Below are 26,521 nucleotides of genomic sequence, written 5' to 3' on the forward strand. Positions count from 1 at the left end.
TAGTTTGCTTAGTGCTAAATTGTTTAACTAAAATGTTAAATTTTTTTTTCACTTTGTATGTGTAGGTTAAGTAAGCATTAATCATGGCAAGGGAGCAATGGCCACTAGATCCATGCCCATCTGGATATATAGGCACCCGTCCTAGAGGTGCTAGAGATGGGGCATGGAGGTATGCCTATGAAGGACCCGATCCTGGGTCAATTATATGCATAAAATGTGAGAGAATACTTCATGGAGGCATCAACCGCCTCAAATACCACCTTGCAGAAATAGATAGGCATGATGCTAGAGCATGCCTTGGGACCAGTGAAGAAATAAAAAGACAAATGAATGCCCTACTTGCAGCTGGGGAAGAGAAGAAATTGCAAAGGGACAGGGCAAAGCTAGCCATGAGATCAGCCATAGCTGAATCTCAAGGTGTTTCTATTGACCTTGAAGAGGAAGAAGAAGCACTTGAGGGCATAGTGGGCTCTCGATGTGGCCCACGTATCCGCAAACCCACCATCACCTCGCCCATTGCTTCTGCTTCCTCTAGTAGAGTACCTGGCACTGTTCCACTTCCATCACAACGATCAGGGTCGATAGGTGATTATTTTGTGCCTAGGAACACACCTGGAGCACAACCATCATTAGTGGCCACTGGATGGAATAAGGAGGTACATGAGAAAATTGACATTGCAGTTGTTGATTTTTGGTACTTCAACAACATTGCATTCAATGTGGCAGAGAATGCTTATTGGCTGAATTTGGTGACTGCTATGACAGTTTCAGGAAAGGGGTACAAGGCCCCTTCTCGTAGGGATTTGAGTGGGAGGCTAGTAAATCACTACATAGTCCACTTGATTTCATTTTTAATTATTTTTTAGATTTCTTGTTTATTAAATCAAAACTGTGTACTAAGACCTAATTTCACTTTGCACTTACAGGTTGCTCACAAATGCAGTTGCTAGGGCAAGAGAAGTGATGGAGGATCAAAAAATTGAATGGGCAAATTATGGCTGCACCATTCTTTCTGATGGGTGGACAGATGGCAAGAACCGCACCATCATCAATTTTTTGGTCGCTTGCAAGGACAATGTAGTGTTCTTGAAATCTGTTGATGCCTCTAGCAAGGTGAAAAATGCAGAAACATTGGCTGGAATGTTGGAGCATGTCATCATGGAGGTGGGGGTAGAGAATGTGGTGCAAATCATCACAGATAATGCAGCAACATATGTGTCAGCAGGTTGAATCCTTTTGAATTATCACCTTTAGGCATTAGCAATATTTTCATTTGTTGTGGGCTTTGTTTTACTTGGTTGCATATTTCTTAAGAATAAATTCTTCTTTTGCAGGAAGAATCCTCCAAGAGAGGCACCCCACTCTTTTTTGGACACCTTGTGCAACACATGTCCTTGACCTTCTTTTGGAGGACATAGGAAAACTTGAGTGGGTGACTCCAGTTGTGGAAGATGCAAGGAGGATCACCAAATATATTTACAATCACCCTTGGGTCCTAAATTTGATGAGACGACACACTCAAGGGAAAGATTTGGTGAGAGCTGGTGTCACAAGGTTTGCAACGATTTTCTTGACGTTGCAAAGCATTCTTGCTGCATTGACTTCTTTGAAACAAATGTTTGTGAGTGGAGAATGGCTTAACTCACCTTATTCAAAGAAGCTTGAAGGAGAGGTTGTCGTATGCATAGTCTTCGACAGCCAATTTGCACAAAGGGCTGCAGAGATTGTGAAGGTTGTTACTAACTTACTTCAAAACTTTAATTTTTAAATTTTAGTTATTCTGGATACAAGTCTCTCATTACTAATTTGTAACTTCATTATTTAAATTTTGATCTTTTTGTAATTTGTATTTTTCAATTGTAGGTGTCAGAGCCCTTGGTTCGAGTTCTTCGCTTGGTGAATGGGGATAAAACCCCAATGGGATATCTTTATGAGGCCATGGATAGGGCCAACGAGTCTATAAAAAATTACTACAAGGGGGATAGGCTGAAATTTGATCCCATTTGGGAAATTGTTGATAGGAGGTGGAACAATCAGCTCCACCAACCCATTCATGCAGCAGGGTACTTCCTCAACCCTCGTTTTAGGTTCGGGGGTTCTTACTCAGATTCGAATGGAGAAGTCATGGAGGGCCTCAGTACATGCATTGAGAGGATGGTATCTGATGTTGAGGAGAGACCCCATTGTGAGTGAGCTCCAAAATTATGAGGGAGGGAGGGGTAAGCTATTCTCTTCAGAGCTGGCTAGGAGAGAAAGAACCACTCAAACCCCAGGTATAACATTTGCCATTTGGATTTTGGGATCTAAAGACTAAAATGATTGATAAATTATGTTTTCTCTTTTCTCTTTGCTTACTAACTTTTCCATTTTATTTATTTTGCAAATGCTTGGTGGCAAAATTGGGGTGGAAACATCCCACATCTCAAAAAATTTGCCCTCAGAGTCTTATGTCAGCCTTGCAGTTCATCCAATTGTGAGCACAATTGGAGCTTGTTTGAAGCAATCCACACGAAGAAGAGGAGCAAGTTAGCGCAAAAATGGCTCAATGACCTTGTCTATGTGCAATATAATCTTCGATTGCGCGTAAGGAAGGTAGAGGAACTAGAAGGTGGTCCAATTGACTTGGATGATATAGATCCTTACAGTGATTGGACATCACAGGAGCAACCTCCATTGTTTTCCGACACTGACATCATTGATTTGGAGAGGCAGGCTATGGAGGAGGGGGGTGGATTTGGTTTCAGGCTGGATGACATTGAGGAGGATGAGAATGAGGATGAGGATGAGGATTCATTGCTAGTGCCAGAAGCAGGTGGAGACATAGCTTCATCCAGGATGGAGGATGAGTCTCAATCAACCATACCGAGTGAGGAGGCATAGTCACGCCCAGTCCCACAACAGACTTATACGACTAGACAGCCTAGACCCTCTAGTTCTACCTCTCCCCAAGTTTTTGCTAGAGCTGGGAAGAGGAAGTTGTAATTGTAATTTGTAATGATGTATTTACTTTTGTTCTTACAAAAACTATTTAGTAATTTACTATTTTGCTTCCAGGCTTCCAGCCATCAACATTCCTCATGAGGATGCGATTTTGTAGACACTTTGCATTTAAATATATCTAGAATCAACTTGTTTCTTTTGTGTTATCATTTATTGACTCATTGGATGCATCTTCTCATTAAATTTTGCAAAAAAAATGCATTTTTTACTAAGTTTAAGCGTGTTTTTAAGTTGCCGAGTTTTTCGCCGAGTTTTTCCGAGTTTTTTTCCCAGGGCTTGGCGAGTCGAGCCGAGTCGCGAGTAGTTCAACTATGGTCTAATTGACTGGTTCATCTTGCTCAGCAATTGGCAACTCCATCTTTTCATCATCGGGGAGTGTGGCGCTGCATTGATTTTGCGATCTTTTGTATTCATCTGCAGCGAGGTAGGCACTCCACACTTTTTTGGTGATGGGCTCTTCTGACTCTTCAGGTAGTCCATATTGGGCTTTAACTTGACTGATTGCCTCCATGCATAGCGAGCAAGTAAATTTTGAGTGTGCGGTGCGGTGAATTTTGCACCACTAAGGTGACAGCACGCCCTCCAAGCATAATTCTTCTTCGAGACCAAACTGGTTCTCAATCCGGTCTTAAAATCGTGTAAACTCCTCAATGCTTGACGGAGGACTGGGGATATCCGGCTGTGCTAGCTCCTCCGGTTTGGAGCTATCCTTGAAAAATATCTGCCCCTACAATGCCAACTCAACTCTTGACAGAAACGTTAAGCAACTCAACTCATCGTGCTCAGTCGTTCCATGAATCCTGCAATGCCCTGCAGATACGAATTCGGACATCTGCTTGGGATATAGCTGCAGACTTGGCCTTTGCTGGATTTGGAAAATTTCAGATTGCGAACAGTCTTCATGAAGTGACTAACTCAACATACTGACTCAGAAGTGATGGAGTTGGTGCTTTGACACATAACTTTGAGACAGTGTTTCATGAAGACTCTTGGGTGATGCATGCAACTTGTTGATGTGGCTAAAGTCGCGGAACTATGACTCTATCCGCCCAATGCAAAATAGAATGTACTCGCTGAGTATCCTATCCTCTCTTGAGATAAGGAAATCCCTAATGCTGTTTTTAATTGATCAATGGGGACAACCTCAAGGTTTCGATTGTCAGGTCTTGACTGCAGGATAGCTCAACGGTCGATGTGTTTTGCTGGGAGCACAAGGGGACTTATGATTTTGCAACAAGATGGTCTGCTGCGATTCTCGGACTGGGAAACAAAAGCAAAAGAGAAGGGTTTAGGAGACCTAAGGACAAGGATGATAACAGTTGATGCAACGGGTAGACAAATTTCGATAAACCAGTTTTTGTTTTGCCAGAGACACCCTCACAACTAGACATGAACGGTGTAAGCTCCAAGGGATGAAGGATTTTCAGACTGGAGACACTTGTTTTAGGCACCCAATTTTGGCGCAGCCTAAGATGAACACTTACAGTTGAACTAAGCACAATTTGGGTTCAGACTAACCATGCATAGTGACCTACAATCAACAGACCCCCAATGGTATGAACCATAAATGCATCAAATACCCCTCTACACTTCACCATTAAAATCCCTGCACTCTAAAATTAACCAGCTGAAAGAAACCATGCAAACAAACTAAAACAAAGACAACAAACACCATATTTCAATGTTCATATATTTGCTTCAGCTGCCATTACAACAATTTCTGTAGCATCTCTATGCTATGCCTAAAATCTAACCTATTCTAACTCTAAAATCTAACTACAAAATTCTAACCCTTTACAATGAGAGGCATCTTGCCTTTTTTAGATTTTATATGTGAACCGGTGGCTAGGATTGATTGCATCCAAGGGCTGCAACCTGCCTTCCAGGAGCTAGCAACTTTAACCCATGCGCACTCAATTTTTAGTTATCCTCTCAACCACCATCTCAACTACCGACAACTGTTTGGCTTCAATTTGGGTCTATCCGGTAGTTGGACATTACTGACTTGTTTCCCTTTGTTTTAAAATATCCTAAGCGAGACCCACAGGTAGCTCTTTACAATAAAACAACTTCAGTCTCTCAAATTGAATTTTTGGTATTTCTTCCAGCAGTGTATCCTTCTGGGAATGCGCATACTTTCTGCATTCTGTGTTCTTTGTCTTCAATCGCATTGGTGGATTTCAACTTGTTATCCAGGTGGTTCTACAACACGCTTCCCAATGCTTGGTTTTGATCAGGTGCTCCTTCATCTTCTTCTCCATCTTCCAGCGCCTGGCTTTGATTGCGATTCTTCTTCGATTTGCGTTTCAGGCTTTCTCCTGGTTCTTCCGGACGATCCCTTCGACTTGGGAACAATTAATTTCACTTTAATAAATCAATTTGAAAAATTAATTAAATTAATTTAACTAACATTAAATTTTTAACGTTTGGCTTCGTCCTATGGGGTTTGGGCTTGAGAAGCTCTTTGTGAGATGTATCTTTGAAATGTTTCTCCTTGAACGTGAAACCCAATCCTTCGTCTTGATTTGCTCTCGAACTTAGACGAAATTCAGGCCTGAGAAGTGAACTGCGGGATGTTTCTAAGCTCAAGCCTATTTAAGAAGCATGTCCAATTTCAAACGCGTCACCTAAAATGTGAGATTTTTGCTTCTAAGGAGTGATTTGGCAAATTTCGGCCCTTTGAAGCCTTTTGCGAGTTTATCGTCGTGGCCATGAAGTGATATGAGTGAGGTTTGTTTCAAGTTAAACGTCTTTATGCGAAGTTCGGGCCTATTGATTAAAGGGGACGATTTGATGCTTATACCAACTTTACCTTATGGAATTTCGGCTATAGAACTTGAAATGCGCGAACTTTAATCCCTTTTGTCTAATTTTGGTTAAGAACAATGTTTTGTGAGGTTTGCAACTTAAAAATTTTCAGCCAATAAGACGATTTAGCAAACTAAATTCATTTTCGGCCTACTTGAGGAAAATGAGCGACTTAGTCTTTATCTTTATACGCCTAACTTTGATAAACTTCGAGTATTTTCCTCCTACTGCGCAAGTTTGGTTACGCCTAATGAAATCGTATTTTGTTTTCCTCCATATTTGGCTTGCACAGAAGAAATGTGTGATTCAAATTCGCGGACTTGGGCTCTCACTCCATTTTCGGGTAAAAAGAGGATTTTGTATGATTTTCTGATCATTTTCGGGCCAAATGGCCTTTATTGCGCGATTTATGTTTTCTTGTTCAATGTCTTTTCGGCCTAAATGCTTATTTTTCGCGATTTTGAACTTTTACCATTTTCGGGTTAGTTGAGCCTTTTGAAAACCTTCAAAAGTTTCGGACTGAAAGGCAACTTTGCAAACTGTGATGTGCTTTGTTTATTTTTGGGCTTGAAGGAGATTTTGTTATTTTCTGCTTTTCGCGTTCTCCTTTGAAAGATTCGCGATTTTTTTATTTTTTATATTTTTGTCTTAGAGGCCGATTTTGGAGAGCTTCATCGAACTTGCATTTCGGAGTTAGAGGCCGATTTGTGAGTCTCGTCTTGCATTTCGGCTTTAGAGGCCGATTTTGGGCCTTTAACTGTGCATGTCGGTCTGGATGACTTATCTAGCAAATTTGCTTTAAGCGACGGCTAGGGCTTCGGGTTCATAGAGTAGAATGTACGAGTTTGTTAACTTTGATGATTTCTCGTGACTTTATCTCTGACACCCCCCTTGATTGCTAGATGCACGATTTGGACTCTGGAAAAGTTTCGGGCAAATGAAGACTTTATTAACGAATTTCGGCTCACAAGCCGAGTTTGTGAGCTTTGAAGTTTTCGGCCTCTAAGACCAATTTCGCGAATTTGAGGATTCCTTGGAGCTATGGTAAGCACATTTTAACTGAACAAAGTAATCAGCCCTTTAGCATTTGGGATCCAGGCATGAAGGCAAGTAAGGACGACGAGGAAACCGTGTGTGATGAATTTCCCTTTGATCCTGATGAGGCTCAACAAACAGATTGTGTTGTAGAGATAGAGGACCATATGGTTCTTAATGATGGAAAGTTTAAAGAGGTTCTAAAATACGTATCTGATTTACCTATTCATGAAGTTGGTGGTAAGAAAAAACTTGAAGATTTAGGAGAAAGTGATCCTCTTTATGATATTGAGCAATTGCAGCTAGTGGGTGGTAAAGAAAAAGAGTCTTGGAGCAGCTTTGAGGGCAAAAAAAGACAAGAAACAAAGTTTTGATTTTTAGTTACAGCCAATAACTAGGACAACACATTTGCATGTTCACGAGTGGAAGGATAAATTCATGAGGACCTTTGAGAATGAGGTGCGAGTTCTATCTAGGTTTGACCGTACACATAGTTTGATAGAAGAACTCTATTGGAAGACTCAAATTAAAGAGAGACGAAAAGGAGTTAAGGATGAAGTTGCTCTCCCTAATCTGCAACTAATCAAAGACTCTTTGGAGACATTGAAATCAGAGTGCATACAATTGATCACAGATCGTGATTATGCCATGAAATCTATAAAGAAGAACCTTAGAGCTTTCCAAGGAAAAGAGAGGAAAGTTGAAGAGCTTATTGTAATGTCCCCACTTTGAAATAAAATTCAATAATAAATGATAATAATAAAATTAAAATATTTAAAATTAAATTAAAATATAAAATAAAATAATTAAATATAATTAAATATGATTAATTAAAAATTAATTAAGTTAATGAAAAGTCAAAAGAAATGAAAGGAAAGGTTGTGACTCCCTCAACAATGAGATATAAAAGGGAGAAGAGAACCTCATTTGAGAGGGGGAATAATTTGGAAATAAGAAGTTCAGATCTGATTTAAATGATAAGTGCAGATCTGATTATGAGAGGTTGTGTCCCTTTCAAAGGGCAGAAATAATGAAGAGTTGCACTCTATCAAAGGGAATGGTGAAAGGGTGTGTCTCTTGCCAAAGGGCATACATGATGAAGAGGTGTGACCTCTCCCTCACATTGAGAGATATAAAGGAAAGGAATCAAAAGCATCTAGTAAGAGCACCATGGATAAGATCAGATCAGAACTGTTATTAAGTTACAAGCAGTAACATCCTTGTTCTTGGTGGTATGCATGGGGATGTGTTTAATAAGTATCCTTAATATTAAATATATGAAGCCCAATAATGTTCTTATGCAGAATTAATAGTAATACTAATATGGACTACAATATGTATGATAGTCATACTTAATTTCATATACGTATTCATAATACATAAGAAATATATCTACTTATAGTCTAAATCATGTTATTACTTTCCGTATTTAAGAAGATGGGACTGAGATGTTCCAAAGAGGGGCAGTCTAAATCCAAGCAATAGGTTAAGTCCCAAGATAGGGTGGCGATCAGCGACCAATAAGCCTTGAGGGTATAGACCCAAGATAGGTAAGGGCTTGGATCTGTAAACTTTGAGGGAACCTATTGTAGTTGGTCTCTAAGTGCTTTGGTAACATATGTAAACCCTTCTCCCTTAAAACTGAAGTAGTAGCAGGGTTTGATATCTATATTAAGAACTATGAATAATGAAATTAATCAGCTAATGAGGAAAATAGACAAGCACTTGTTAATAACCTATTGAAGAAAATCTATCAATTTTAGTATATTTAAATAGATCAGGTAGGGGACATTACAAATGGTATCAGAGCCATGATCTTGCCATCCTATAGGGTAAGATTCAATCAACGAATTATTCTAGTCAAAAAGCAGAGGCAAATACCATGACGGATAAGCAACGAGGGTTCCATCTCGTAAAATGAATTTAAAATATATTATTATCAGCCAAATTGATATTGAATTGGTATGACTTCAGAGTAATTCAAATTAGAATAGTGGATAACTAGGCATATCCATGTGGCATTTAAACTACTTAATATCTATATATAATAATAATAATAATAATAATAATAATGACAAAAAAAATAACAAATAACAAATAAGCTGGCATTTAAATTGAGAATAAATTAATCATAAATTCCATATGGACCATTAGTGAGGAAATGGGGTAGAGCAATGAGGTCAGCAGATGTTAGGCCTCTGTCAGGTACATCACCCACTATGGCAACTGTAGGTCTGCCATTAGTGAGGCCAAGGGGGAGTAAACCACTCTTGGGCCTGATAAGCACTACGGGCGTCTCATTGCGTCTAAATCCTTTTGATCTCACTGAGGAAGTGAATACGAAGAAGGCTAATGCATACACAAATATTTATTGAAATTACAAGTCAGTATTGAATTGCATTATTAATGTGATTTTAAGATCACAAGGATTAGTCCCATAAAGAAACCATGGATTAATTATTAAGTAATGATGAATGGATAAATTGCATACCCAAACCCAGTAAGATACAAGGGAATAGGGCCATGGGATAGCAGGAACTAGGCCTCTGTCAGGTAGGCAACCCACTGTGGATGACCGAACATCTGCCACAAGTTGGGCCAAGGGGGAGTGTACCGCTCTTGGGCCTGATAAGCGCTACGGGCATCCTTTTGCACCTACTTCTCCTTGGTCTCACTAGGGAATGAGTATGGAATTATCTCATTGATAACAGTATAATCTTACACAAATTAACTAATAATAGATGTATACTTTACATTCACCACTAGTGTGGGAGAGAGATAGAGCAATGAGGTCAGCAGAAACTAGGCCTCTGTCAGGTAGGCAACCCGATGTGGATGACTGAAAGTCTGCCATCAGTTGGGCCAAGGGGGAGTGTATCGCTCTTGGGCCTGATAAGCGCTATGGGCGTCTCGTTGTGTCTAAATCTTTTCTGTTTCATTAATGGTGAATAGGTTGTTAAGCATAGTCCATTTAATTAATACTTGAGGCAAGTATCCAAACATTGTGCTATCTATCCTCTTTGTCGATATGGCTAATCAGACTCATTATATTTACTCCATTTGAAATTCTTAAATAATCTACTTGAGATCACAAACTAGATTGAGTGTTTATGTTTTTGCATCAAGCTGGTGTTGATTTGTGTTTCTACTCATAACAAGAAAGAAATTTCACAATGTGTGTATTCACATGTATACTCCGTGTTTGCATATATGTATGCTTCGTGTTTTCCATGTGTATTCTCTGTGCCTTCCACGTGTATGCTTCGTGTTTCCCATGATATAGGCTTTGTGTTGTTTAACTCATGTTGGTAGATGACTTAGTTGAGGAAATTAAAATAAACATTTGCTTGAGGACAAGCAAATTTGGGAAGGGCGGACTGTAATGTCTCCACTTTGAAATAAAATTCAATAATAAATGATAATAATAAAATTAAAATATTTAAAATTAAAATAAAATATAAAATAAAATAATTAAATATAATTAAATATGATTAATGAAAAATTAATTAAGTTAATGAAAAGTCAAAAGAAATGAAAGGAAAGGTTGTGACTCCCTCAACAATGAGATATAAAAGGGAGAAGAGTGTTGTTGAAAATTTTGTACACTTGGGGAAATATACAAAATTGTGGTTTCAACCACAGCACACGAGTAAAAACTCTCAAAATTAAGGGAAGGCTCCCCCTATCTAACTAAAACTGAAATAAAAACAGGATGGGACAGCAGTCTTCCTTCTTTCTTCAAGAAAGACAATATCCTTTTCTCTTCACAGAAAAGGATAGCGATTGAAAATGAACAGCAGTAACTACTTTCAAGTGAAATGAGAGAAAGGAAATGAAGTTTCCTGAAAGCGCAAGGACTTCCGTCACTTCCTTCGGGACGGGACAACAATATCAAGCTCAAAGACTTGACTATTGGAAGTCCTATCTACCCTTTGCTATACTAAATTTCACAATGAATAAAAGACGACAGCACAAAGACTGGACTAATTTATTCTTTTGACACAAAGACAAGAACTAATGCAAGCTCAAAGACTTGCTGCTATTTCTTATCAAACAGTAATTTTTCCTCAAGAATAGACGCAAGCTCAAAGACTTGCTGCTCCTTCTAGAGATTTTCCTATTTTAATTAATCTTCTCTACTTGCAACTCAAAGACTTCAAATCAGATTGGACTAAGCTCCTTTAGAAACACTTTGCATAGAATAAATAAAAAGAATGAAACTCAAACTTGTAGCTCAAAGACTCAAAACTTGAGTAATCTTTCTTTATTATTCTTCAAAACCTTCAATTCACATACATAAGCTCAACGACTTCTTGCTGTAAATTTGGCAGAGTTTTTGCTTGCTTTCCCAAAAGATAAAGATTACAAAGGACCCTCTCTTCTATTTATAGGAGAGGAGCCTTGAGAAAAAGGTGGGAGGATCCTAACTAACTTGAGAAATTCCCTCAACCACCAAGACCTATTCAACAACTAATTATGACTTCATTAACTAACTAAGACTTATTCTAACTACAGTCCTAATTGGACACAACTTGTAGTTGCCTTACCAGTAATTACAAAAATGCAAGTGATGACAACTTGCAATTACAAAAATGCAAGTGATGACAACTTGCAATTACAAAAATGCAAGTGATGACAACTTGCAATTACAAAAATGCAAGTGATGACAACTTGCCGAAAGGGAAACTACAATTCTGAAATTACAATTTTTAAAAATTTACAACAAGTGTTAAAAACACTTAAGTTGCCACTCTTGAAGATACGAACAAATCAAACTTTTGAATAACTTTCTGCAATTAATCAGGATCTGGTTCATGAGTGTTCATAGCCACCACCCTAGTTTTTACGATGACATCATGGCATTGGCATAGCGTGGAATTCCCTTTTTCCAATGCTGACCGGATTTCTTGCAACTCAGTTTGATACTTAATCAATATTTGAATGGAAGCGACTGAGAATTGCTCACTTCTCCATTCATCATGAATCTTGAGTTGCAGGTCTGCAAGAACTTCTTCCTCGGGCAGCAGCTCATCATTTTGATTTAAAATGTCGCAGGATGCCTTTTTGCAATGGGAGGTTACGTCTTGAAAGACTGCTTCACGCAACTTTAAGGTTTCATCAATTTCTTCAATGAGTGATTTGAGAACAAGAGATTTGTTCTCCAGGAGTTCCTCATATTCAATGTACGTGACTTTGGAAGGAATCACGTCATGCCCCTGAAGAACGCCCAACTGATATTGAGGCATCTTTCGCCAAGAAACTAAATTTCCCTCAACCTTCTCCAAATTTAGCTTGAAAGCACCCAAGATTTGATTCAACTTATCTTCAATGATCTCCAATTTAACCATCATTTCAAATACCTGTCTTATGACTTGTGAACACAAGTCATGCAGTTGATCAACCCAGGTGTCTAAGGCTTGAACCTTTTGGGCGGCTCTCTCGATACCTTGGATTGGTTCACTGACCCTGGAAGAAATAGGTACTTGGCCTTCTCCACTTGAAGGTTGAGTAATACTTTGGATAGCTGCCACGAGTCTTTGATTCTCTACTTCTAGTTGATCTTTCTTGGTCAACACCTCATCATATCGTTGTACCAATGTAGCCACTGTTTGTTGAGCATCGTGCTTGACAACCTCATGAGTCTGCTTACCCAATTGAACTTTGGTGATCCGATAATCAGCTGCTTGCATTTCTTCAACTGGTTTATCTAATATCGGTTCAGCAATCTCTGCCACTCTCATCCGGTTTTCATCAACGATCACCCTTGAAACTGTCTTTGCCTTCTTAACAGCTTTAGGTTTTGATTGTTTCAACTGTTGGTAGTCGAAGGGATCAGGTGAGATCACCTGCTTCTTCGCAGTGAAGGAACTGAGCCATGGAGGTAAAGCCATTAACTCTGATTCTGGGATAGAGGGAGAAGCAGTTTTTGTTTGAATAACAGTGGTGACCTTGGGAGAAGTGTCCGTCTGGATAGCCACCATAGTCTACTGAGTGACGACAGGATATGATGAAGATGTCATGAACTCATCAAAACAGGTCATAGAAGTATCAATATCAGACACAGGTACATATGAAGGATCTTCCGAAAAGATATTCAACAAATTTTCTTGAGGATGGCCTTGAGATGGTTCTGCTGCTGAAAGTGGGAGGACGTTCTGTGGAGATTCCGAAACTGAAGGGGCAGATTGAGAGCTCACATCTATCACAGGAGGAAACATGGGTACCTCAATAGGAAATGAAGAAAGAGAATTATGTGGAGACTCTGTAGAAAGTGACTAAGGAGCATTATCAGATTGAGTTTCTTCCTCTGAAGCTTCAGGATCAATCACATGAATTTCCAACTGTGGCTTCTCCTTGCCTTGAACTGTTATTTCCTGGGGAGGAAGCACCATTGCACGGCTGACTCACAATTTAATCCTCGTACTAGAAGAGGATGCACCTTCTTTGTTGTCTAGCTGAATTTCAGACTTCTGCCCAAGAGGACCTGTAGAATCATCTTCTTTCTCCACCTTAATCTTAATGAGCTTGACACCATTATTCTTAAGCCAGATATTGGTATTGGCAAGAACTGACTGAAATCTATCCAAGATAGAAGTGCCTTCCTTGTGAGACCAGTGGATAGAAGGAAGCGGAGCCTCATCAACATTCTGATTGACAAACTCAGGATCAAGAACGTTACCATCATCAATCATACCTTGTGGCATGTTCGCGAGGTTTAGATCCACAATCTGTTCTACAGTGAGTCGGCAGTAATCCATCTTGCGAATCTCCTTTTCGGTACGAAGGTCAACCCAGATATCTTCTATCTGGTGTACATGGATGAAGGTCTTCTTGATCTTCTCTTTCATGCCTCGGTAATCGAAATCAGCTCTAGGTTTGAATCTTTTGAGTCTGATTTCCTGCAACTCAGTCTCCATAGCCCTGGCCTTGATTGAAGTCATTAGAGAATATTGACCAATCTTCAATGGGTTGTTGGAAGAAATACCCATGCCAACCTTGTGCTTAATTGACTGGTGTGTATGCACAGCCATGATCTGCCTTCCCAATTCCATGAGAATAATCTTATCTGTTGGGTACCGTGGGAGCATGTAAGGCTGCCCGCCATAACACCCAACTCTCATGTAGGTAAAAGTTGGAAATTGGAGAAACAAACAACCATATTCTTTCACCTTTTCCCATGCTTCATCTGAGACTCTTTTGTTCTTCAGGTTCTTGTCAAATTGACACAAATAATGACCAAAGAAAGCGTCCTGAACCCTTCTGAAATGAGACCTACTTGATCTTAGAGGCAACTGATCATAGTATTCCCAAACCGTTACAAGCATGCGGTCACCCTTGGTGGAAAGACCTGGGAAATGTCTAAGTGACGCAACAATATACACGAGATATGAATTCATGTAGAAGGTGAAGGTAGTAGGGACGACTGCAAGTTGTTCACACAAAGCATCACTGATGATTTCACCCCAACAGATGTGCTGAGACTGCCTTACTAACATAATAAATTGGTACATCCAAGGTTCAAAAACATTGGAATGCTCCAATCCCATCATACGGCTAAGAAGAGTAATAGTATCACCGATCTCATTCTTGAAATCAGACCGATATAACTTTGCCCATCTGGTAAGCGCAGTGCGAGGTTCATGAATCCATTTGTTGATATGACGCTTACAGTCTTTCTCCCTTTTGGCAAAGTATTCAGCTGCACTTTGCTTGGAGATCTCTATATAAATGGTTTCGGAAGGTATTTTGAAGACCCTCTCTATAGCTTCTGCATCCAGGTGAATGATCACTTCCCCATCATCATTTCTAATGACTCGTGACTCTTTGTCAAAATAATGAGCACATGCTAGAATAAATTCTGGTTCTAGGGCAGCAACTGGAAAGGATGCGGCATGATGGATATGGCTGTCCAGCAACCGTTGCATATCCCCCTCCTTCGGATCTTCAATCCTTTGTATGAATTCGGTCATGTCAACATGCCCTATCTCAGTATCCTTGATATGATCAAGGGAGGAGGAGATCTATGACTGCGGAACTTCATTCTGGTATTTATCATACCTGTATTTCATCTTTTTTGGAGTGGGAGATGATGATACATCTGTCATCTGGAAATAACCAGGAATGCTGCAATGTAAATCCAAGAGTATCAAGGCAATATCAAAGTTAGTATCTTTAGACATTTTCACTCCTCCAAATGAGAAAGTTCAACTTTCGTATTTTGGCTTTGTGAGAGGAGATATAAGAGGTGGAAAAATAAGCTTTTGACTTATTTCGGGTTTTGAAACGTGTTTCGCAAGTACACAAGAGGGAAGTACAAATGTGCAATCGGATTTTAAATTCCGAATGCAATTATACTTGCGAAACACGAAGCATGATTGAATGGAAGGAGAATGAATTTTCAGTTTGGAAGTTGGGAAGAACACATTTGCAATTGGTTTTCTAAATCCAAATGCAAACTTATTTACAAACTGAAAATCAAAGGAATGGACGGAAAAAGATATTTAGGCATGCGGGAAATGACGAAGATGATAAGTACGGATGAGGGAATTGGAAGTGGATAGGTAAAAATGAATTTCGGGAAGATCACTTGGAACTTTGTCATGCCAAAATGGGAAGGACTTTCAACTTGCAATCCGGATTTCAAAACCCGAAATTGGGAAGAACTTGATTTTTCCGTCATTGAAACTTGATTTTTGGACTAAAAAAGGTTAAGTCTTTGTCCAAAAAGGGAAGAACGCATCTTGAGGTAGAACTTTTCATACTTGCAAATTTCTTTGCAAATTGGGAAGATTGCAAATTGGGAAGAACACATTTGGAAGAACACATTTTTTCTTGTTTTGAAACTTGATCTTTTGGATCAAAGAAGGTTAAGTCTTTGTCCAAAAAGGGAAGAACGCATCTTGAGGTAGAACTTTTCATACTTGCAAATTTCTTTGCAAATTGGGAAGATTGCAAATTGGGAAGAACACATTTGGAAGAACACATTTTTTCTTGTTTTGAAACTTGATCTTTTGGATCAAAGAAGGTTAAGTCTTTGTCCAAAAAGGGAAGAACACATATTTTCCTCTTACTTGCAATTGGGTTTCTAAAACCCGAATGCAAGTAAAGAAGGAAAATTTTCAATGGGGAAGAACAACTTTTACTTTACAAATTTCTTTGTAAAATGGGGAATTTCCTCTCATAAACCCAATATGAACATGAATGAAAACAAAACTTAAACAAGGAAATTGCAAGGAAAGAAACAAGAAAGAAATACAAAAACAAAAATTACCTTGCAAAGATGAGGAGAGATCCAAGCTTGTAGAGTCAACCAAACATAGAAGACGAAACCCTTTAAATAGAAATTAAACAAAGGAAGAAACTTAGCCACGCATGGTGACCAAAGAAAAACCGATTTGCTATAAAAACGCCATGAAAAATGCCAAGGAAGTAGTTCAAAAACGATTTGATTCATTATTACATACAAGAGAAAGCAAAAATGATTTAGAATTGAAAGCATACCTTGAATGAAAAAGGTGCGAAACTTGCAAAAAACGTGACTGGTTTTTAGGGCGTTTTTGCAAATCGATTCCCCAAAATGCGCACAAAACAGTTTGAATGCAGCTTGAAATCCAACACATTTATGATTAAATCAAAAACGCCTTAGGAAAGAGCAGATTCGAACCTCCAAACCGTGGCAAATGGCACAAATGCATGATTCAGAAAAAAAAACGTTGAATAAGACAAATGGTGAAATTCAGTTTGATAGATGCGTAGAACAAGGGTTTGAATCCTTCAAAGTTGCAGCAAATCCGCCTTTGGAAGGAATCCCTATCTTTCTTCCAAAAAATTCAAACCCAAATCAATTTGCAAAGGCATGGGAGAAATTTCAGGTTTTAGAAATGGAAATACAAGTTTTAAAAATGTTCATATTTTTGCCTCCAAGGCAAATTTCGGGTTTTAGAAAAGAAAATACAAGTAAAATTACTTGTAATGGGGAAATAGAAATCCCTTTACAAGTGATTTTACTTAAAATTTGTAAAGGGATTTTAAAATCCCATTTACAAGTTCTATTTAAAAATAAAAAATAACTTTAAGTCATAAAAACATGTAAAGGGGTTTTAAAAACCCATTTACAAGTTTTACAAAACACTTAAGTCATTCTACTAGTAAAGGGGGTTTTAAAACCCTTTTTACCAGTTTCCAAAAACTTGTAATTGGAGAAAAATTCCCCTACAAGACCAAAAGCTTCAAGGGGGTTTTGAAAAACAAATTACCAGTTAGTGGTAATTATCGAAAAATTCCCCTACATTGAAGCAAAAACATAGCAAACGGACTCGAAACGTGACGAAATTCGAAACGTAGCTTGGAGATGGATTAACAATCGATCCAGTCTAAGGATGGGACGAATGTCTACCTCGGGAAGCGTGCCACAGAGTAAATTTTTTCGTTTTTTAATAAAAATTTCCATGTGATAGTCCAATTTTTGAAATCAAAAATTGAGGACAACAAAGAGAACCTCATTTGAGAGGGGGAATAATTTGGAAATAAGAAGTTCAGATCTGATTTAAATGATAAGTGCAGATTTGATTATGAGAGGTTGTGTCCCTTTCAAAGGGCAGAAATAATGAAGAGTTGCACTCTATCAAAGGGAATGGTGAAAGGGTGTGTCTCTTGCCAAAGGGCATACATGATGAAGAGGTGTGACCTCTCCCTCACATTGAGAGATATAAAGGAAAGGAATCAAAAGCATCTAGTAAGAGCACCATGGATAAGATCAGATCAGAACTATTATTAAGTTACAGGCAGTAACATCCTTGTTCTTGGTGGTATGCATGGGGATGTGTTTAATAAGTATCCTTAATATTAAATATATGAAGCCCAATAATGTTCTTATGCAGAATTAATAGTAATACTAATATGGACTACAATATGTATGATAGTCATACTTAATTTCATATACGTATTCATAATACATAAGAAATATATCTACTTATAGTCTAAATCATGTTATTACTTTCCGTATTTAAGAAGATGCGACTGAGATGTTCCAAAGAGGGGCAGTCTAAATCCAAGCAATAGGTTAAGTCCCAAGATAGGGTGGCGATCAGCGACCAATAAGCTTTGAGGGTATAGACCCAAGATAGGTAAGGGCTTGGATCTGTAAACTTTGAGGGAACCTATTGTAGTTAGTCTCTAAGTGCTTTGGTAACATATGTAAACCCTTCTCCCTTAAAACTGAAGTAGTAGCAGGGTTTGATATCTATATTAAGAACTATGAATAATGAAATTAATCAGCTAATGAGGAAAATAGACAAGCACTTGTTAATAACCTATTGAAGAAAATCTATCAATTTTAGTATATTTAAATAGATCAGGTAGGGGACATTACAAATGGTATCAGAGCCATGATCTTGCCATCCTGTAGGGTAAGATTCAATCAACGAATTATTCTAGTCAATAAACAGAAGCAAATACCATGACGGATAAGCAACGAGGGTTCCATCTCGTAAAATGAATTTAAAATATATTATTATCAGCCAAATTGATATTGAATTGGTATGACTTCAGAGTAATTCAAATTAGAATAGTGGATAACTAGGCATATCCATGTGGCATTTAAACTACTTAATATCTATATATATATATAATAATAATAATAATAATAATAATAATGACAAAAAAAATAACAAATAACAAATAAGCTGGCATTTAAATTGAGAATAAATTAATCATAAATTCCATATGGACCATTAGTGAGGAAATGGGGTAGAGCAATGAGGTCAGCAGATGTTAGGCCTCTGTCAGGTACATCACCCACTATGGAAACTGTAGGTCTGCCATGAGTGAGGCCAAGGGGGAGTAAACCACTCTTGGGCCTGATAAGCACTACGGGCGTCTCATTGCGTCTAAATCCTTTTGATCTCACTGAGGAAGTGAATACGAAGAAGGCTAATGCATACACAAATATTTATTGAAATTACAAGTCAGTATTGAATTGCATTATTAATGTGATTTTAAGATCACAAGGATTAGTCCCATAAAGAAACCATGGATTAATTATTAAGTAATGATGAATGGATAAATTGCATACCCAAACCCAGTAAGATACAAGGGAATAGGGCCATGGGATAGCAGGAACTAGGCCTCTGTCAGGTAGGCAACCCACTGTGGATGACCGAACATTTGCCACAAGTTGGGCCAAGGGGGAGTGTACCGCTCTTGGGCCTGATAAGCGCTACGGGCATCCTTTTGCACCTACTTCTCCTTGGTCTCACTAGGGAATGAGTATGGAATTATCTCATTGATAACAGTATCATCTTACACAAATTAACTAATAATAGATGTATACTTTACATTCACCACTAGTGTGGGAGAGAGATAGAGCAATGAGGTCAGCAGAAACTAGGCCTCTGTCAGGTAGGCAACCCGATGTGGATGATTGAAAGTCTGCCATCAGTTGGGCCAAGGGGGAGTGTACCGCTCTTGGGCCTGATAAGTGCTACGGGCGTCTCGTTGTGTCTAAATCTTTTCTCTTTCATTAATGGTGAATAGGGGGTTAAGCATAGTCCATTTAATTAATACTTGAGGCAAGTATCCAAACATTGTGCTAGCTATCCTCTTTGTCGATATGGCTAATCAGACTCATTATATTTACTCCATTTGAAATTCTTAAATAATCTACTTGAGATCACAAACTAGATTGAGTGTTTATGTTTTTGCATCAAGCTGGTGTTGATTTGTGTTTCTACTCATAACAAGAAAGAAATTTCACAATGTGTGTATTCACATGTATACTCCGCGTTTGCATATATGTATGCTTCGTGTTTTCCATGTGTATTCTCTGTGCCTTCCACGTGTATGCTTCGTGTTTCCCATGTATATGCTTTGTGTTGTTTAACTCATGTTGGTAGATGACTTAGTTGAGGAAATTAAAATAAACATTTGCTTGAGGACAAGCAAATTCGGGAAGGGCGGACTGTAATGTCCCCACTTTGAAATAAAATTCAATAATAAATGATAATAATAAATGATAATAATAAAATTAAAATATTTAAAATTAAATTAAAATATAAAATAAAATAATTAAATATAATTAAATATGATTAATTAAAAATTAATTAAGTTAATGAAAAGTCAAAAGAAATGAAAGGAAAGGTTGGGACTCCCTCAACAATGAGATGTAAAAGGGAGAAGAGAACCTCATTTGAGAGGGGGAATAATTTGGAAATAAGAAGTTCAGATCTGATTTAAATGATAAGTGCAGATCTGATTATGAGAGGTTGTGTCCCTTTCAAAGGGCAGAAATAATGAAGAGTTGCACTCTATCAAAGGGAATGGTGAAAGGGTGTGTCTCTTGCCGAAGGGCATACATGATGAAGAGGTGTGACCTCTCCCTCACATTGAGAGATATAAAGGAAAGGAATCAAAAGCATCTAGTAAGAGCACCATGGATCAGATCAGATCAGAACTGTTATTAAGTTACAGGCAGTAACATCCTTGTTCTTGGTGGTATGCATGGGGATGTGTTTAATAAGTATCCTTAATATTAAATATATGAAGCCCAATAATGTTCTTATGCAGAATTAATAGTAATACTAATATGGACTACAATATGTATGATAGTCATACTTAATTTCATATACGTATTCATAATACATAAGAAATATATCTACTTATAGTCTAAATCATGTTATTACTTTCTGTATTTAAGAAGATGGGATTGAGATGTTCCAAAGAGGGGTAGTCTAAATCCAAGCAATAGGTTAAGTCCCAAGATAGGGTGGCGATCAGCGACCAATAAGCCTTGAGGGTATAGACCCAAGATAGGTAAGGGCTTGGATCTGTAAACTTTGAGGGAACCTATTGTAGTTAGTCTCTAAGTGCTTTGGTAACATATGTAAACCCTTCTCCCTTAAAACTGAAGTAGTAGCAGGGTTTGATATCTATATTAAGAACTATGAATAATGAAATTAATCAGCTAATGAGGAAAATAGACAAGCACTTGTTAATAACCTATTGAAGAAAATCTATCAATTTTAGTATATTTAAATAGATCAGGTAGGGGACATTACACTTACTCTTGAGCTTGAGTCAACAAAGGACATTTTAGAAAATACTTAGTTGGTTCTAATGGAGGTAGAAGATCAATTTGCTAATTTCAAACTTTTTAGGGAGCAAGAGAATGCACATAGAGCTGAAAAAATCGAGCAAACAATTGGTGAGCTTGATAGTCTTCAAGAAGAGTTTGATCTTGAAAACTTCACAAGAAAAACAAAAGTTGCATGTGCAGATTTGGATCAGCAAGATGGAAATGAGCAAGAGGAAAGGGATGGCTTCCAGGTTCTTGATAACCCTCTCTTTGAAGTGGTTATCGAGGAAAGTTATGAAAACCCTCTCTTCATGATGGATGATAAAACATGTGGTGAAGTGATCGAACATGAGGCTGAGTATGGTTTCTAGTGTATGGATGATTTCAACATCTTTGACATCAAGGTGTTGTCTAAACACAATTTAGTAGCTGTCCAAGGTTTCATTGCAGCAGCAAGGAGTGAAGATTTCAGACTTGTTACTCATGAAGTAGGGGAGAAAGAAGGACCAAAACGTGGCGATTGCATGCTTGATAACCTATTCCTCGGGTTGAATAATAATAAGGCTCATACTAGTCCATTTTGGGTGTTGGATTTGAGGACAACATTTGTTCCATGCTACAATGTTTTTGAAGCTTTCATGGTTAGGCTTCAAGGGTTCTCTAGGGGAGACATCAATTTCTTAAGTATGCACTTGGTCCTTACTAGCACGTGGGGATGTGTTGAGGTTTCTTTTCAGTGTGTTGAATTTCACTTTCGGTTGGGTATCCAGGCTTTAGATCGTCAACATGATCTGATGGAGCTCATTACATGTGGAAAGAAGGATCTTTGGAGGGATAAGGAACAAATTTTCAGTTGTGATGGTGATGTTCCCTTCTTTACCGGCCATTTGATGGTTCCTTTTGCTCATCAACTTGTGGATTGGGAAGATATTTTGAGCAAAGGATGGTTCTATGTGAAGGTGGAGTCACTAGAGAGGATATTTCCAGCCTTGGACGTGAGCAGATGTGTTGGTTTGGATGACGATTTTCTGTGTTGCAACAACTGTTCATCTTCTTGGATGTTGATTTTCCTAAAATCAGATCTCAAGTCAATCATTTCAGACTTGGTGGGCTGTTGGTGTACTCTTTTTCAGACTTCACATTCTCTTGGTAGGGCAGGTTTATGGTCTCAGATGAGAGGTATGGCGAGTTGGTGCAATCAGTATCCGTGTATGAGAAGTGTTCAAGTTCTAACTAGTGGTTATCCTTATGCCCTCTCTTCTACTTATGATTGGGACAGCGAACCTTTGATTTCTTTGGTTCTTCATTCTGAGGTTCTTGGAGGGGGAATTGTAAGTGTTTTTAAAAGTCTCCATGGTTTTGTCAGAATAATTCTGGGGAAGCATAGTAGATTCATGTGCAGATATGAGTACGAATTTTTTGAGCTCTTAGAAAGGAATGCTTTCCTCTTTGCAAGAAGATTTGGAGATGTCACATTGGCAGTCATGGCTCTATTAGATACCATATGGAGATGTGCTGAGGAGTTTGATTTTGAGTTGAGTAGACTATCTTTCCTATTGCCTAGGATTGTGATAGATAGTGGTATTGCTGATATTGTTGACTCAGAGTTATATGGGCATGAGATGTTGCATGATACTAATTCTATTACTTTAAGATTTTTCAATTTGAGTATCATGGATGGTAACATTTTGAAGTTACAAGGGAGGTTAGTGCAGTTTTAACATGATGTTTTCACTAATGTGATCAGAGTGGTGCAGCATCAGCATGGTGGGTCCTTCCTAAGACGAACATGGGACGCTGGGATCCTACTTGGTTTGGTGTGGATCAGTCTAGATTTTTGGGAGTTGTGGTGGCATTGCTTGAGGACAAGCAATTTTTGAGAATGGTGGATCGTAATGTCCCAATTTTTAGCACTACGCTTTCTAGTGACTATTAGCCTATCCCCAGATGCCCGTAGGTCAGTCAAATGCAGAATTAGGGTTTCCTATTTTCTAGGAGGATTCTTTGGTGTTTTTGGGGGTGTATATGTTGGAGTTTTACAGTTTTGATTCTAGATTTGTTTTGGGTTTTCAGAGAGCTTCAGGATGGTTCGACATGCATCTACATTGGGTGACTTTTTGTGGACTTACTATTTTTGCTAAGTACGACTGCTGCTCAGAATGTGGTCAAAATAACTTTGGAAACAGTATTTTTAGCAGTATGCTATTTATAGTAAGTACTATTTTTGGCAGGGTGTAGTGGTCCCATTCAGAAGCTATTTCGGGTAGTGCAGTTTTCAGGGTTAGTTTGAGTAGTTTATCTTCCTACATTTTTGGAGCTTCTTTTTGGGTGATTTATACTTGAGGAAAAATATTTTACAAGTGAATTATTTATAAGGCATGACATGCCTTGGAAAGAAATATGTTAATTTTATGAATAATTCACTTAATTTCCTTGGATGCCATAACTCACTTTATGAATATTTTATAAAGTATATTTTTGTTAACTTGAGGGGGTCGATTTGATGAATTAAGAATTATTTTTAACTTAAGTTGGCGTCCCTTTTGGAGGAAATACATGATTAAAATAAAGGCAAATATTATTTTTGCTTGGGCGTCCAAAGTGGATGTAGTTTCATTTCATTTCATGGCATTTTGGAGGGAGTTGAATTTGAATTTGGAGCTTCAAAAAGTTATAAATAAGAGTGTTGGGCTCTTGTTTTGGTTATCCATTATTGCTTTGATAAAGAAGTGCTGCCAAAATGATGTCAGACTCTTACTTTGAGGAATGCATACCTCCTAGTGCCTCAGTTTCATGCTTGAGAGATAGTGCCTAGCTGAATGTATGATTGTTTCTCATCTAGAGGAGCAGATTGGACTCAATGTGGTGAAGATTTGTGTGGATTTCTGAGTGTTCTTGTTGGTCGCGAAGTGTGCTGAAGTAGATTCTTGGTTGCAAGACTCAATGAATCATTCTTCTCGTTCTGGGTATTTCTTCTATCTCTTTTTATGGTTTGGGCAATTCATTTTGTGAGTTTTTAGAGGCCAAAATGGTGTTTGGGATTTTATTTTTGCAAAATCGTACCCTAGCTGGTCATACCATGTGGCTGAGTGCTTTGGGATGTGTGCATTAATTATTGGGGTCAGTTTGCCATGTTTTGTTGTCCTAGGATTGATCGCCTACCTCCTAGTGATCATATGCTTTCAGTTTCATGTCATTTGGTTAAGAATTGGGCGAGTTGTGAGTGTTTTAGTGGGATTTGGTGTTGCTGGTCTGTGTGTTTTTAGCGTACTAGGAGTATATCAGATTTAGAGATTTTCCGATTTGGAGTGTCTTCCTGTGTAGAGTTAGTTTTAGGGTGTGTGGGTTCTTTGATATGGAGAGAAAGATCTTGGTAATTGTTTGCAGTTGTTGGTTCTTCATTCTTATCTTCTATGATTCATATTGTAATGCTGGTAGTAGTAATAACAACAATTTCTATTGATCTTTCTTAGACCCACTGCAAAGTGGAAGAGGTTGTTGGCCTTGCTACCTATCTTTGGGATAGTGATTTCTCTTAATTTGTAAGCCATATTGTGCATTGTAAAGCTGGTTAGTAGTACTAATAGCTATCTAATTGGATTATTGCTCTTAGTCCCACTGCATAAGTGGAAGAGGTTGGCTTTGCCGCCTGCTTTGAATATTGTAATACTGTCCTCCCGCTACATAAGCGGTAGAGTTGATTTTTAATTTCATTTCTAGTCCTGCCGCTGGATAAGCGGTTGAGTGATTGTTATTTCAGTTTCTTGGCTTGTCCTTGGCTAGTTTACCGCCAAGTGATTTTCAGTATTTCTGTCACCCAATGTATAAGCGGAAGGGGCTAGTAGCAGAAGAGGTTGGCTTGCCGTCCAAACATTTTAATTTTTCCAGTTATTTGAATCTAACGATTCCCTCAACATCATATGCTCTCACCTTCCCATATTGGGCACTTGGTGATTAGAAAGTGGAAGGGTTACAATTTCAGCATTATTGTATTTCGATTTCCTAACCTTAACGGGTTTTTGTTGTGTTGTAACTGGAAATTAATTGAAAATAATTGTGGGTATATTACATAGGTCTAGATCCTGATGAGTTGCAGAAATCAATTGACAAATTCCAATCTTTCATGGCCAGAGATAGAAGGGAATAAGAAGTGTCTCACGACCCTTGAGTTTTGTTTATGTATTTTCTTTTCAACAAATTACATGTAGTGTTGAGACTTGTAATTACAAGTAGTTTAATCACTTGTAATCTTGTAACTTGTAATTGCATGTAAACAAATTACAAGTTGGTTAGCAATAGGACTGTAATTTGAATAAGTCATAGTTAGTTATAGTTAGTTGTGGAAAAAGTCTCAGTTAGCTAGACTTCTCCCACTTTTTGCTCTCAGCCCCTCTCCTATATATATCAGAGGGTACTCTTTGTAATTTTTATCTTTTTGGCAAGCAAGAAAACTCTACAAAAATTTACAGCGATAAAAACTTTGAGTTTTATACTTGTAAATTCAACTTTCAAGCAATATAAGGAGAGCACTTGAGTTTTCAGACTTTGTGTTGATACTTTGTTTTTATATATTCATCGTGTTCTTATGTAGCAATAATATATTTTCCTACATATACTTGAGATTCTAGTGAGGTTGTTGGAAAGAGTTTTAATCTGATTTCTTGCAGACTTTGTGTTGCAAATAGTGAGGGTTAAATTAGTGTAGTTAAGTGTTAAAAGCTGAGAAGAGTTGCAAGACTTTGTGCTTGTGGTTGTTCCCATTTGAAGTAGTTCAAAGGTACATCATATTTGCAGACTTTGTGCTGTTATATGTTGTACGTTGTTCTTGTTTTACTATTTTGGAAAGGTAGATAGGATAGTGAGAATTAAAAGACTTTGGGCTTTGTTTCTATTTTCTCGTCTCAAAGGAAGTGACGGAAGACTTTGAGCTTTCACAAAAACTTCACTTCCTTTTTGTATAAGCATTCTTGTTATTATTAAGGTTCTTTAAGCTACTGTATTTGTTTTCTTCATTGTTATTTCTTTTCTAGGAAGAGAAAAGAATATCATCTTTTCTGAAAAAAGAGAAAAGGATGTTATCCCGCCCAAATTAGATTAGTGTTTAGTTAGTAGTAGTAGAAAAGGGGGAGCCTTCACTTAGATTATGAGAGTTTTGCACTCACACGCTGTGGTTGAATCCACAATTTTGCACATCTTCCTAGGTGTACAAAATTTTCAACCAACATTATTCATTGAGTATTATTGTTAATCTAGAATTCATCATTCATTTAGTGGAATTTAGTAATGTTCATTTTGATTTTAAATTGTTGAGATGTTTACTTGCACTGGTTAGTCTCTACTTTTAGTTGAACAATATAATCATGTAGTAATTGTAAGGTCTTCTTTTAGTCAAAAAAGCATAAAAATCTTTTAGTCAAAGTGTGTTCTCACCTTATTCTATAGATGAATCCAAAAAGATGCACCTTTAGTTTTATTTAGCATGAGCATGAACAATCCTAGAAGACATTGTCTTGATTGTAGATAGCAAGTACATATGTTTAGATTAGGCTGGTTTTTTCTACCACACATTTGTTACATTCTATGTCACATTGAAAGGTGTGAACTAAA

General features: G+C 37.9%; 1 protein-coding gene across 3 annotated transcripts in view; it reads left to right on the forward strand.

The window, feature by feature from the left end:
- The window catches only part of LOC131033876 (L-arabinokinase), a 369,781-nt gene that overhangs the window by 190,006 nt on the left and 153,254 nt on the right, over window positions 1-26,521 (forward strand). The window lies entirely within an intron of this gene.

The sequence above is a fragment of the Cryptomeria japonica genome, chromosome 2 (assembly GCF_030272615.1).
Source record: "Cryptomeria japonica chromosome 2, Sugi_1.0, whole genome shotgun sequence".
NCBI lineage: Eukaryota > Viridiplantae > Streptophyta > Pinopsida > Cupressales > Cupressaceae > Cryptomeria > Cryptomeria japonica.